Source organism: Symphalangus syndactylus, chromosome 13 (genome assembly GCF_028878055.3).
Source record: "Symphalangus syndactylus isolate Jambi chromosome 13, NHGRI_mSymSyn1-v2.1_pri, whole genome shotgun sequence".
NCBI lineage: Eukaryota > Metazoa > Chordata > Mammalia > Primates > Hylobatidae > Symphalangus > Symphalangus syndactylus.
In genome coordinates, this window is record NC_072435.2 from 42,763,265 (window position 1) to 42,775,822 (window position 12,558).

Consider the following 12,558-nt stretch of genomic DNA (forward strand, 5'->3'; position numbering starts at 1 on the left):
ATTAGCCGGGCATGGTGGCACACACCTGTAATCCCAGCTACTCAAAAGGCTGAGGCACGAGAATTGTTTAAACCCAGAAGGCAGAGGCTGCAGTGAGCTGAGATCATGCCACGGTACTCCAACCTGGGTGACAGAGCAAGACTGTCTTGAAAAATAAACATCTGGAAAGTACTCAACTTACCAATTTTTTAAAAACTAAGAAGCACTGACATGACTTAGTTCCTCAAGGGCACTGGCTCTTTTTGGTATCCCCAGTAGATAGAAAAAATAATATTTGTGGAGTAAGTCAATGAAAGTTTCATCAAATACACGGTGGCATTACACACCCCCCAGACATATGAATGCATTTCAGTTTCTACAGATCTGGTACACCATGGGTCTCAAGAGCTATTTCTGGAATGAATGAAATACTTCATAAAATATAATACTATATACATCAGGATACACAAAACACGGATATTTTTATTCCACATTTAATATACGTAAAAGGGTGCTTTTGTAAATGCAAAGATTAAATCAGCCAGCCACTGAATAGTAGTCTTGAAAACATTAGCAAGTTCTTTTAGGTCCAAGGTAGATACTGCAGTTCACTTAGCCAACTTTCTGCATTGAGACATCCTTGCCAGGGATCCTGTCAGTTATGCAAAGATGTGGCATGAGATAATTCCTCTTGCTGTGATGGTTCCTCCTCAATGACAGGTCCCTTATAGTATTTAGATACAACAAGGTCTTTTGTGCTTGGAATGCCCTTGAAAAAGCTGCCTCACCTGTTAGTGAGGGGAACCCCAAAGAGAAAGGGAGAAGAAGGGCTGGGTGCAGTGGCTCACACCTATCATCCCAGCACTTTGGGAGGCCGAGGTGAGTGGATCATTTGAGGTAAGGAGTTGAGAGACCAGCCTGGCCAACATGGTGAAACTCCACCTCTACTAAGAATACAAAAATTAGCCAGGCATGATGGTGCGCACCTGTATTCCCAGCTCCTTGGGAGGCAGAGGCAGGAGAACTGCATGAACCTGGGAGGCAGAGGTTGCAGTGAGCCAAGATCACACCACCGCACTCCAGCCTGTGTGACAGAGCAAGACTCCATCATGAAAATAAAATAAAATAAAATAAATAGAAGAAAGGGAGAGGAAGTAGCTCAGAGTCCATGACTTGCTCTTGCCATGGGAAAAGGCAAGGAAGTTAGTGTCAGGAGGTCAAGTGCAGAGCATCTTCAGCCAACCTGGACAGTGAGGGAGTAGAAGGATGCTTCTCCCTGGACTCACTACTGTGGGCTAAGCAGAAACTGGGATATTCAAGAGCACTGCAGAGGAAGCCGTGACGAGGCAGGTTCACACAGCTGTACAGGAACAGTCTTCCACAGCGACACCTTGTAATAGCCAGGAGCAACAGCAGGAATGCGCTCATCAGACATGTCAGAAGCAAGCCCCTGAGAGACAGGCCATTTAAAGCACAGGGTTACTAAACTTACCCTAATAAGGGATGTGAGGGCTCCAGGGATTAACAGAAAAAGCCAGTGTGACAAAAACAACCACCCTGCTTTGACCCCTATGTTTGCTTTGGGTTCAACAGGCTGGCGGAATTTTTTTTTTTTTTTTTTTTTTGAGACAGAGTCTCACTCTGTTGCCAGGCTGGAGTGCAGTGGCATGATCTTGGCTCACTGCCATCTCCGTCTTTTGGGTTCAAGCGATTCTCCTGCCTCAGCCTTCCGAGTAGCTGGGACTACAGGCGGGTGCCACCACACCCAGCTAATTTTTGTATTTTTAGTAGAGACGGGGTTTCACCATGTTGGCCAGGATGGTCTCGAACTCCTGACCTCGTGATCCACCCGCCTTAGCCTCCCAAAGTGCTGGGATTACAGGCATGAGCCACCGCGTCGGGCCGCTGGCAGAAACTTTTAAAACCCTTTCTCATATATGAACTCATTCAACCGTATCAGTTATCTCAGAAGTACCTAGAGATGAGTTTCATAGTTCTGCTCGGCTTTGCACTAAGTCTTGTTTACTCTAAAAGTGAAACCAATTTAAATAGGTTTTGACTAACCTTGACAGGTCAAAGATAGGTAGAAGAACTCAATTTTTAAATCACATCTTCAAGTAGGGATGGGGATACACAAAGGATACCTGTTCCTGAGAGTCCAGTTCTGAAGCCAAGCCCTGGAACCTGGTTGGGGGGAATTCATAAATACAATACTTTAATTGCACTGTACAAACACAACACAGCTGGGACACCAAGGAACGAAAAAAGTCATTAACTGTGAGCATTTTTTTTTTTTTGAGGCAGAGTCTCGCTTTGTTGCCCAGGCTGGAGTGAAGTGGTGCCATCTGGGCTCACCTCTACCTCTTGGGTTCAAGTGATTCTCGTACCTCAGCCTCCTGAGTAGCTGGAATTACAGGTGCACGCCACCATGCCCAGCTAATTTTTGTATTTTTAGCAGAGATGCGGTTTCATCATGTTGATCAGGCTGGTCTGGAACTCCTGACTTCAGGTGATCCACCTGCCTCAGCCTCCCAAAGTGCTGGGATTACAGGCATGAGCCACCACGCCTGGCCAACTGGGAGCATTTTAATAAGCTCATACCCTCTGACCCTGTGGGTATAAGCATACTGAAATTCACAACTTCTAGAAATTTATCTGAAGGAGGCAATCAGATGTAGACAAATGTGTATGTACAAGGAAGTTCACTGAAACACTATTTGTAAGAGTGAAAGATTGGAAGCAATGTAAGTGCCTAGCAATAGGGGATACGTAAATAAACTATATCAATTCCCCACAATGGGAAGGTTATGAATTAGAAGGTGCCACAGGGAGCCTTGTGGGTGCTACAATAATCTAAGCCTCAATGTGAGTAGTGACCTTACTGGTGTATGTACATGTAGAAGTTCACCAAGCTGGCCGGGCGCGGTAGCTCACGCCTGTAATCCCAGCACTTTGGGAGGCAGAAGCAGGTGGATCACCTGAGGTCAGGAGTTCGAGACCAGCCTGGCCAACATGATGAAACTCTGTCTCTACTAAAAACACAAAAATTAGCTAGGCAGGTGGCGCACGCCTGTAATCCCAGCTGCTCGGGAGGCTGAGGCAGAAGAATCACTTGAACCCAGGAGACAGAGGTTGCAGTGAGCTGAGATGGCGCCATTACACTCTAGCCTAGACAACAGAGTGAGACTCTGTCTCAAAAAAAAAAAAAAGGAAGAAATTCACCAAGCTGTACACTGCTGTAAATTAAACTTCCAAAGTAAATTAAGTGTGTGCGTGTGTGTGTGTGTGTGTGTGTGTGATGTTGTCACTAAGAAAACCTGTATTGAGCTGGACACAGTGGCTCACGCCTGCAGTCCTAACTACTGGGAGGCTGAGATGGTTGAACCTAGGAGTTTGAGGCTGCAGTGAGCTACAACTGCGCCACTACACTCTGGCCTGGGTGACAGAGCAAGATCCTGTCTCTTACAACAAAAATGAACCCACAATTGATGGAGAAACGCTCCTAATAAATAATAAAATGCAGCATATAAACTATATACATTGTGATCTTAATTATACTTTTATTAAAATATACATACTTATGCACAGAGTGCATAGAAAAAATATTGGAAGGAAACCAAAATATTGACAGCAGTTATCTCTGATAGAATGACAGATGATGTTTATTTTCTTCTTACACTTTTTCCTAGATTAGTTCCGCATTTTCCGGCATTCACATGTATTGTTTCCCAGCCATCCTGTCAAGCACTGGGATTGTTCTGATCTCTGGGAGCCTCCAGGACTGACTCCTGTACGGCTAATCTAAAGTGAGCTTGTAATCTCCAAAATCCTGATGGTGGCTTTTCTATTAGGCAGACTAATAGATTTGGATATAGGTCTCAACAGTTTGTGTTTTCCTTACTGTCCCAGTTTTATATCATTATTCTTAGTACTAAACAGAGTGACAATGGGGAGTGACATTTGTTGATGACCTACGATGTGTCAGGGTCCATGCTGGGGACTTCACATGAGGACTCCATGAAGCCCCTTTGGACACTCAGGTCCTCGTGTCATCCCCACTTCCCGCCCGCCGCTGATGCTGGGATGAACCTGCAACTCACTGTGGCTAAGAGAATGCAGTGGAAACCACGCTCTACCCAGCCCAGGCTAAAGCTTTAAGGAGACCTGGAAGTTAACACACAGCCCAGCAATTCTACTCCTAGGAATCTCCCCCAAGAAAACTGAAAACATGGCTGCGTACAGTGGCTCACACCTGTAATCCCAGCACTTTGAAAGGCTGAGGTGGGCGGATCACTTGAGCTCAGGAGTTTGAGACCAGTGTAGCCAACACGGCAAAACCCTCTGTACTAAAAATACAAAAAATTAGGGAGGTGTGGTGGTGGGCGCCTGTAGTCTCAGCTATTTGGGAGGCTGAGGTAGGAGAACCTCTTGAACCCGGGAGGTGGAGGTTGCAGTAAGCCGAGATCATGCCACTGCACTCCAGCCTGGGCAACAGAGTGAGACTCTGTCTTAAAAAAAAAAAAAAAAAAAAGCAAGAAAACTGAAAACATATTCACAGCAAGACGTGTACATGTAAATGTCCATAGCAGCATTGCTCATAATAGCCACGAAGTGCAGACAACCTGCCCCACCTGGGTTCCCATCCAGCCTTCTTTCTCACCACTCTTGAGTGGGTCTTCTCATATCTGTCCCACTGGGCACCCAAGCATGCAACCAGTGATGTGGTCTTCGTGCCTCAAAGGAGTGACCCAGCCAAAGTCATGTGGCTGGATTTGGGGCTGGCTAAAGAGTTCAGCCCATAGCCGGGCACGGTGGCTCATGCCTGTAATCCCAGCACTTTGGGAGGCTGAGGCAGGTGGATCACTTGAGGCCAGGAGTTTGAGACCAGCCTGGCCAACATGGCAAAACCCCATCTCTACTAAAAAACAAACAAACAAACAAACAAAAATTAGGCATGGTGGTGTATGCCTGTAATCCCAGCTACTCAGGAGGCTGGGAGGCGGAAGTTGCAGTGAGCTGACAAGACAGTACAGCACTCCAGCCTGGGCGACAGAGCGAGACTCCGTCTCAAAAAAAAAAAAAAAAAAAAAAAAAAAAAGAAAAAGAAAATGTCCAGCCCAGAGCTCAGGGTTCCCATACTCTGAACCAAATATAAGCCATTTCCCCAAAGAGCAGACAGGAGAGAAGGACCAAGGTGCTGATGTCCAAAACCAACTAGGAGGGTGGACCTGAAGGAAAAAAACAACAAACTCACCCTAGCCAATGGAGCTTCCCAGAAACAAAGGTGCAGAGTTGTACCCCAACACAGAAGGCAACATCAAGAGAGTAGCCGGGCGCAGTGGCTCACGCCAGTAATCCCAGCACTTTGGGAGGCTGAGGCAGGCGTATCACTTGAGGTCAGGAGTTTGAGACCAGCCTGGCCAACATGGTGAAATTCCATCTCTAAGAGAACGACAAAAAATTTAGCTGGGCCTGGTGGCAGGCGCCTGTAATCCCAGCTACTCGGGAAGCTGAGGCAGGAGAGTCGCTTAAACCTGGGAGGCAGAGGTTGCAATGGGCCGAGATTGTACCACTGCAATCCAGCCTGGGCAACAGAGCAAGACCCTGTCTCAAAAAAAAAATACACACACACACACACACACACACACACACACACACACACACACACACATATAGATATAATTTGACCCTGTGTTAGCAGAGTACTTGCCCCCACTCCCCTAAATGTCCCCATCCCAATCCCCGGAACCTGTAAATATGTCATGGCAAGGGCTAATTAAGGGTGCAGGTGAAATTAACATAACTCATCAACTGCTGGATTCTCCTGGTGGCCCCAATGGAGTCACAAGCATCCTTAAATGGGGAAGAAAGAGGTAGAGGAGTCAGAATTAGGAGACAGGGTGTCATGAGAAAGACTCGACAGGCTACTGGTTGTCTGGAAGATGGAGGAAGAGGCCGTGAACCAAGGATGTGGGCAGCCTCTAAAAGCTGGAGAAGACGAGGAAAATTTCTACCCGAGAGCCTCCGGAAGGAACCAGCTATGCGGACACATTGATGCTAGCCTACAGAGACCCATTCTGTACTTTTGACTTCCAGAATTGTAAAGAATAAATTTGTGGAATTTTTTTTTTTTTTGAGTCTTGCTTTTTTTGAGAGTCACCCAGGCTGGAGTGCAGTGTTATGACCTTGGTTCACTGCAACCTCTGCCTCCCGGGTTCAAGCAATTCTCCTGCCTCAGCTTCCCATGTAGCTTGAATTACAGGCATGCGCCACCACACCCAGCTAAGTTTTTGTATTTTTAGTAGAGACAAGGTCTCACCACGCTAGCCAGACTAAATTTGTTTTGTTTGACACCACAAAGTTTGTGGTTATTTTTTACAGTGGCAAGAGGAAACTAATACGGCTTTAAAGAAAAAGCTGGCCAGGCAGAGGGGCCCACACCTGTAATCCCGGCACTTTGGGAGGCTGAGGTGGGAGGACTGCTTGAGCCTGGGAGTTCAAGACCAGCCTGGGCAACATAGTGAGACCCCATCTCTACAAAAAATAAAAAAATAGCTGGGTGTGGTGGCATGTGCCTATAGTCCCAGCTACTCAGGAGGCTGACGTGGGAGGACAGCTTGAGCTCAGGAGGTTTAGGCTGCAGTGAGCTAAGATAGTGCCACTGCACTCCAGCTTCGGCTACAGAGCAAGACCCTGTCTTTAAAAATATAAAGAAAGAAAATTTAAAAGTAAAGAAAAAGTGGATCATTCAGTCCTTTAAGATGTGGCACTGCCCAATTAGAACTTTCCTCGATGCAATGCAATTACAGTCACTGAGGCACTGGATTTTCTAGTTTTATTTAACTAAGACGGAGACTGAAACAGCCACACGTGGCTCCTGGCTACTGTGCTGCTGAACACAGGCCCTCATTACTCAAAAGTGTGGTCCACGGACCGGCAGTATTAGCATTACCAGGGAGCTCCTTATGAACACAGGTCCTTGACCAGGTGCAGTGGCTCACACCTATAACCCCAGCACTTTGGGAGGCCAAGGCAGGAGGATCACTTGAGCCCAGGAGTTCAAGACCAGCCTGGGCAACATAGTGAAACCTCATCTCTACAAAAAAATACATTAGCCGGCTGTGGTGGTATGTGCCTGTAGTCTCAGGAGGCTAAGGTGGGAGGATCACTTGAGCCTGGGGGAGGTGGAGGCTACAGTGAGCCATGATCGCCTCACCTGGGTGACAAAGTGAGATTGTGTCTCAAAAAAAAAAAAAAAAAAGAAAGAGAAAAGAAATGTAGGCCCTTAGCCTGCACCTCCCCAGCCTGTTAGGCAGAATCTGAATTCCACAAAGACACCCCCAGGGGATTTAGGGGGACGTTAAAATCTGACACCCCCCACCATGGCTGAGGCCACCATTCACTTACACACAAATGCCTTTGTCTGCAGCACCAGGAGACAAACCCCATCATAGAACTTCTCAGGGTGCCTCCTACACCACACCAGCTTTGTGTGTTTGTTCTTTAATGCCTCAAGGCATACTACTAGCCAAGGAGAGTAACTAACAGCAGCTGTTGAATACTATGGGTCAGACTTTGACCATCTGTTATGGACTGAATTGTGTCACCCACCCATGCCTAAATTCATATGCTGAAGCTCTGACCTCCAACGGGGACTGTATTTGGAGATAGGGCCATTTGGAGGTAATTAAGGTTAAATGAGGTCATAAGCGTGGGGCGATAAGCTGACAAAAGGGGAGGCTGGTTGCGGTGGCTCACGCCTGTAATCCCAGCACTTTGGGAGGAGGAGGTGGGTGGATCACTTGAGGTGAGGAGTTCAAGACCAACCTGGCCAACATGGTGAAACCCCGACTCTACTAAAAAAAAATACAAAAATTAGCCAGGCGTGGGGGTACGCACCTGTAATCCCAGCTACTCTGGAAGGTGAGGCAGAAGAATCACTTAAACCCGGGAGGCGGAGGTTGCAGTGAGCTGAGATCACGCCACTGCACTCCACCCTGGATGACAGAGCAAGATTCTGTCTCAAAAGAACTGTGAGGCAATTAAACCTCTTTTTCTTTTTCTTTTTTTTTTTTGAGACGGAGCTTCACTCTTGTTGCACAGGCTGGAGTGCAATGGCGCGATCTCGGCTCACTGCAACCCCCACCTCCCGGGTTCAGGTGATTCTCCTGCCTCAGACTCCTGAGTAGCTGGATTTACAGATGCCCGCCGCCATGCTCGGCTAATTTTTGTAAATTTTTTTAGTAGAGACAGGCTTTCACCACGTTGGCCAGGCTGGCCTTGAACTCCTAACCTCAGGTGATCTGCCCACCTCAGCCTCCCAAACTGCTGGGATTACAGGCGTGAGCCACCGTGCCTGGCCATTAACCTCTTTTCTTATAAATTACCCGTTTCTTTATAGCAATGCAAGATGGCCTAGTACACAGCTCTAGCTGACTAATACACCATCTCACTGAAGCCTTGCAAAACCCAGCTGAGAAAGTCTTTTGATAAAAGCAACAATATTAATAAAAACTGTGACGATTACTGAGTGCCTGCCCAGCATCAGGCAGGTTGTAGGCCCATATCGAGGCTCTCTCCTTCACTGTACCCATGTCACAGATGAGGACGTGGAGGTGCAGAAGGGCCAAGACACAGAACCCAGGTCTGAGCCACACTTCCAACTTGCTTTCTGCTGCAACCATCTTTTCCGCCTTCTTTCTCATGCACACAATGTACTCTAATTAGATGTAAAGCTTTATTTCCCCTAAAATTTCCACAATTCCCTTCGCACAGTCCACACTCTTTTGCCTAGGTTTACCACCAACTGCCAAGATAACAATGTAAACTAGACACCAATGAACAGGAAACAGGATCCAATAGTAAGATGTCATATTTTTTTTTTTTTTTTTTTTGAGACAGAGTCTTGCTCTGTCGCCCAGGCTGGAGTGCAGTGGTGTGATCTCGGCTCACTGCAAGCTCTGCTCCCCGGGTTCACGCCATTCTCCTGCCTCAGACTCCCGAGTAGCTGGGATTACAGGCGCCCACCACCTCGCCCAGCTAATTTTTTGTATTTTTAGTAGAGATGGGGTTTCACTGTGTTAGCCAGAATGGTCTCGATCTCCTGACCTCGTGTTCCGCCCACCTCCGCCTCCCAAAGTGCTGGGATTACAGGCGTGAGCCACTGCGCCTGGCCATAAGACGTCATTTTTAAAAAACTGTCTAGTCCAGAGATCAGTAAACTTTTCCATAAAGGGTCAGAAAGTAAATAGGTTCAGCTTTGCAGGCTGAATGGTTTCTGTTGCAAGGACTCAATCCTGCCCTTATAGTGCTAAAGAAGCCACGGATGATAAACAAACTAATGAGCATGACAGCTGATATAGTTTGCCTGTGTCCTCACCCAAATCTCATCTTGAGCTGTAGTTCCCATAATCCCCATGTGTGGTGGCAGAGACCTGGGGGGAGGTAACTGAATCATGGGGTGGTTCCCCCATGCTATTCTAGTGCTAGTAAGTTCTCACGAGATCTGATATTTTTATAAGGAGCATCCACTTCACTCAGCTCTCATTCTTCTCCTTCCTGCCGCCATGGGCACAAGGACATGTTTGTTTCCCCATCCGCCATGATTGTATAAGTTTCCTGGGGTCTCCCCAGCCGTGCATAACTGTGAGTCAATTAAACCTCTTTTGTTTATAAATTACCCAGTCTCAGGCAATCTTTTTTTTTTTTTTTTTTTTTGAGATGGAGTTTCGCTCTTTTTGCTCAGGCTGGAGTGCAACGGCTCGATCTCGGCTCAATACAACCTCTGCCTCCTGGGTTCAAGAGATTCTCCTGCCTCAGCCTCCTGAGTATCCGGGATTACAGACACCCGTCACCATGCTCAGCTAATTTGTATGTTTTTTAGCAGCAGCAAGATCTCTGCTCACTGCAACCTCTGCCTCCCAGGTTCAAGCAAATCTCGTCTCAGCCTTCCAAGTAGTTGGGATTACAGGTGCGTGCCACCACGCCTGGCTAATTTTTGTATTTTTAGTAGAGATGGGGTTTCACCATGTTGGCCAGGCTGGTTTCGAACTTCTGGGATTACAGGCGTGAGCCTCCCTGCCCGGCCCTTTTTATCCTTTTCTTTTTATAGCATGCCTTTTCCTTTTACACAAACAGCATCCGTCTTTCATCAACACAGGAAAACATCAGGAGGCTTGTCAAATATTTCATAAACTCAAATTTGGTAAAGAAGGAGATAATGAAATGGTTGAAATGAAAAGAAAATGCCTTGCTAATGACAGCTTCGCTGGCTTTTCAAATCTAACCACTTCAGAGAGCGGATCTCATTATCCAATATCGCACTGCTGCTGTTCTGAGGAGTCTTGGAGAGCCTGAGAGGGGTCTTTGCTCTAACTATCAAGAGAACGAGGCCAGTCGCAGCAGCTCACGCCTGTAATCCCAGAACTTTGGGAGGCTGAGGTGGGCGGATCACCTGAGGTCAGGAGTTTGAGACTAGCCTGGCCAACATGGAGAAACCCCATCTCTACTAAAAATACCAACATTATCCAGGCCTGGTGGCGGGTGCCTGTAATCCCAGCTACTTGGGAGGCCAAGGCAAGAAAATCGCTTGAACCCGGGAGGCGGAGGCTACAGTGAGCTGAGATCGTGCCACTGCACTCCAGCCTGGGTGACAGAGTCTCAAAAAAAAAGAAAGAAAGAAAGAAAAAGAAAGAAAGAAAGAAAGAAAGAAAGAGAAAGAAAATTGGGTTTTGGTCAATTAACCACCACACTTGAAAATGGGAGGGAAGATTTCTAGCAAATTTAAAAAATGTGTTTGTGTATCTTTGTTAAAATGCAGGCCACAAGGGTACAGATGATTCCCTGAGTGGCTCTGGGACGGAAGGGACACCTTGGGATTCTCCATCACACCCTGGCTCAGCAGTTGGCTAATTTTTCTGGTAAGGGGCCAAATAGGTGACATTTTCCATTCTGCAGGCCATATGGTCTCTGTGCCACTACTCCACTTTGCAGTTGTAGTATGGAGGTTGCTAAAGCAATTGTAGGTAATATACACACAAAGGGGTGTGCCCAGATTCTAATACAACTTTTTTTTGAGATGGAGTTTCACTCTTGTGGCCCAGGCTGGAGTGCAATAGCACGATCTCGGTTCATCGCAACCTCTGCTTCCCAGGTTCAACTGATTCTCCTGCCTCAGCCTCCCTAGTAGCTGGGATTACAGGCCTGTGCCACCACACTTGGCTAATTTTGCATTTTTAGTAGAGACAGGATTTCTCCATGTTGGGTCAGGCTGGTCTCGAACTCCCAACCTCAGGTGATCTACCCACCTTGGCCTCCCAAAGTGCTAGGATTACAGGCGTGAGCCACTGCGCCCGGTCCCAATACAACTTTTTCTTTTGGAGACAGTCTAGCTCTGTCGCCCAGGCTGGAGTGCAGTGGAAAAATCTCGGCTCACTGCAACCTCCACCTCCCATGTTCAAGCAATTCTCCTGCCTCAGCCTCCTGAGTAGCTTGGACTACAAGTGTGCAGCACCACACCCGGCTAATTTTTGTATTTTTAGTACAGAAACGATTTTGCCACAGCAGTCAGGCTAATCTTGAACTCCTGACCTCAAGGGATCCACCTGGCTCAGCTTCCCAAAGTGTGGGAATTATGGTTGTGAGCCACCACGCCTGGCTCCAATAAAACTTTATTTACGAAAACGAGCCGTGGGCCAGATGTGCCCTCTGGGCTGTAGTTTGCTGACTCCTGCCCTAGAGCAGATGTACATGAAGGGCAATGAGAAGCCCGTGCAAAAATACGTTCTCCTTCAATGTGCAATGGTGGAGGAAGCAAAATGGGTTCCAACATGAACTCCAAGTGAACACTCCCAGGGTAGGTGCTGTACACTGTGGTCTTCTCTGCATTCACCACCCACAGCTTATCACTTCGGCAGTGACTCCCAGCCTGTAGCCTTGTTTTCTAATACACAAAATCTGAACACAAACCAAGTGCCCATCAACTGGGGACTGGTTAAATTAATCATGGTATGTCTTTACAATGGCGTATTTGCAGTTATTAAGAATCATATTGTGATTGAGCATGGTGGCTCATGCCTGTAATCCCAGCACTTTGGGAAGCCGAGGTGGGTGGGTCACTTGAGGGCAGAAGTTTGAGACCAGCCTGGCCAACATGGTGAAACCCTGTCTCCACTAAAAATACAAAAATTAGCTGGGCAGGCACCTGTAATCCCAGCTATTCAGGAGCCTGAGGCATGAGAATTGCTTGAACCTGGGAGGTGGAGGTTGCAGTGAACCAAGATCACGCCACCACACTCCAGCCTGGGCGAGAGTGAGACTGTCTCAAACAAACAAACAAAAAAGAATGATATTGTGGTTCATGCCTGTAATCCCGGAAATTCTGGAGGCCAAGGTGGGAGGTTCGTTGAGCCGAGCAGTTTGAGCAACACAGGGAGACCCTGTCTCTACCAAAAAATAAAAATAAAGAAATAATTAGCCTGTGGTACATGCCTGTGGTCCCAGGTTCTTGGGAGACTGAGGTGGGAAGATCGTGGCTACAGTGAGCTGTCATCACGCCACCACACTCCAGCCTTGGCAACA

General features: G+C 47.2%; 1 protein-coding gene and 1 long non-coding RNA gene across 4 annotated transcripts in view; both read right to left on the reverse strand.

The window, feature by feature from the left end:
* Nucleotides 1-442: 442 nt before the first annotated feature.
* SMIM7 (small integral membrane protein 7) overlaps nt 443-12,558 on the reverse strand; it is a 32,385-nt gene continuing 20,269 nt past the window's right edge. For 2 of the 3 annotated variants that reach the window (XR_008650310.2, XR_010115322.1), the window contains 2 exons: nt 2,044-2,163; nt 443-1,429 (listed from right to left, as the gene is read on the reverse strand). The gene's annotated coding sequence lies outside the window, so the exon portion shown is untranslated. The remainder of the gene's footprint in view (nt 1,430-2,043; nt 2,164-12,558) is intronic. The other variant, XR_010115324.1, reaches the window with a different exon arrangement.
* The window catches only part of LOC129460809 (uncharacterized), a 137,076-nt gene continuing 128,037 nt past the window's right edge, over nt 3,520-12,558 (reverse strand). The window contains exon 2 of the long non-coding RNA XR_008650311.2: nt 3,520-4,947. This is a non-coding gene — a long non-coding RNA (uncharacterized lncRNA). The remainder of the gene's footprint in view (nt 4,948-12,558) is intronic.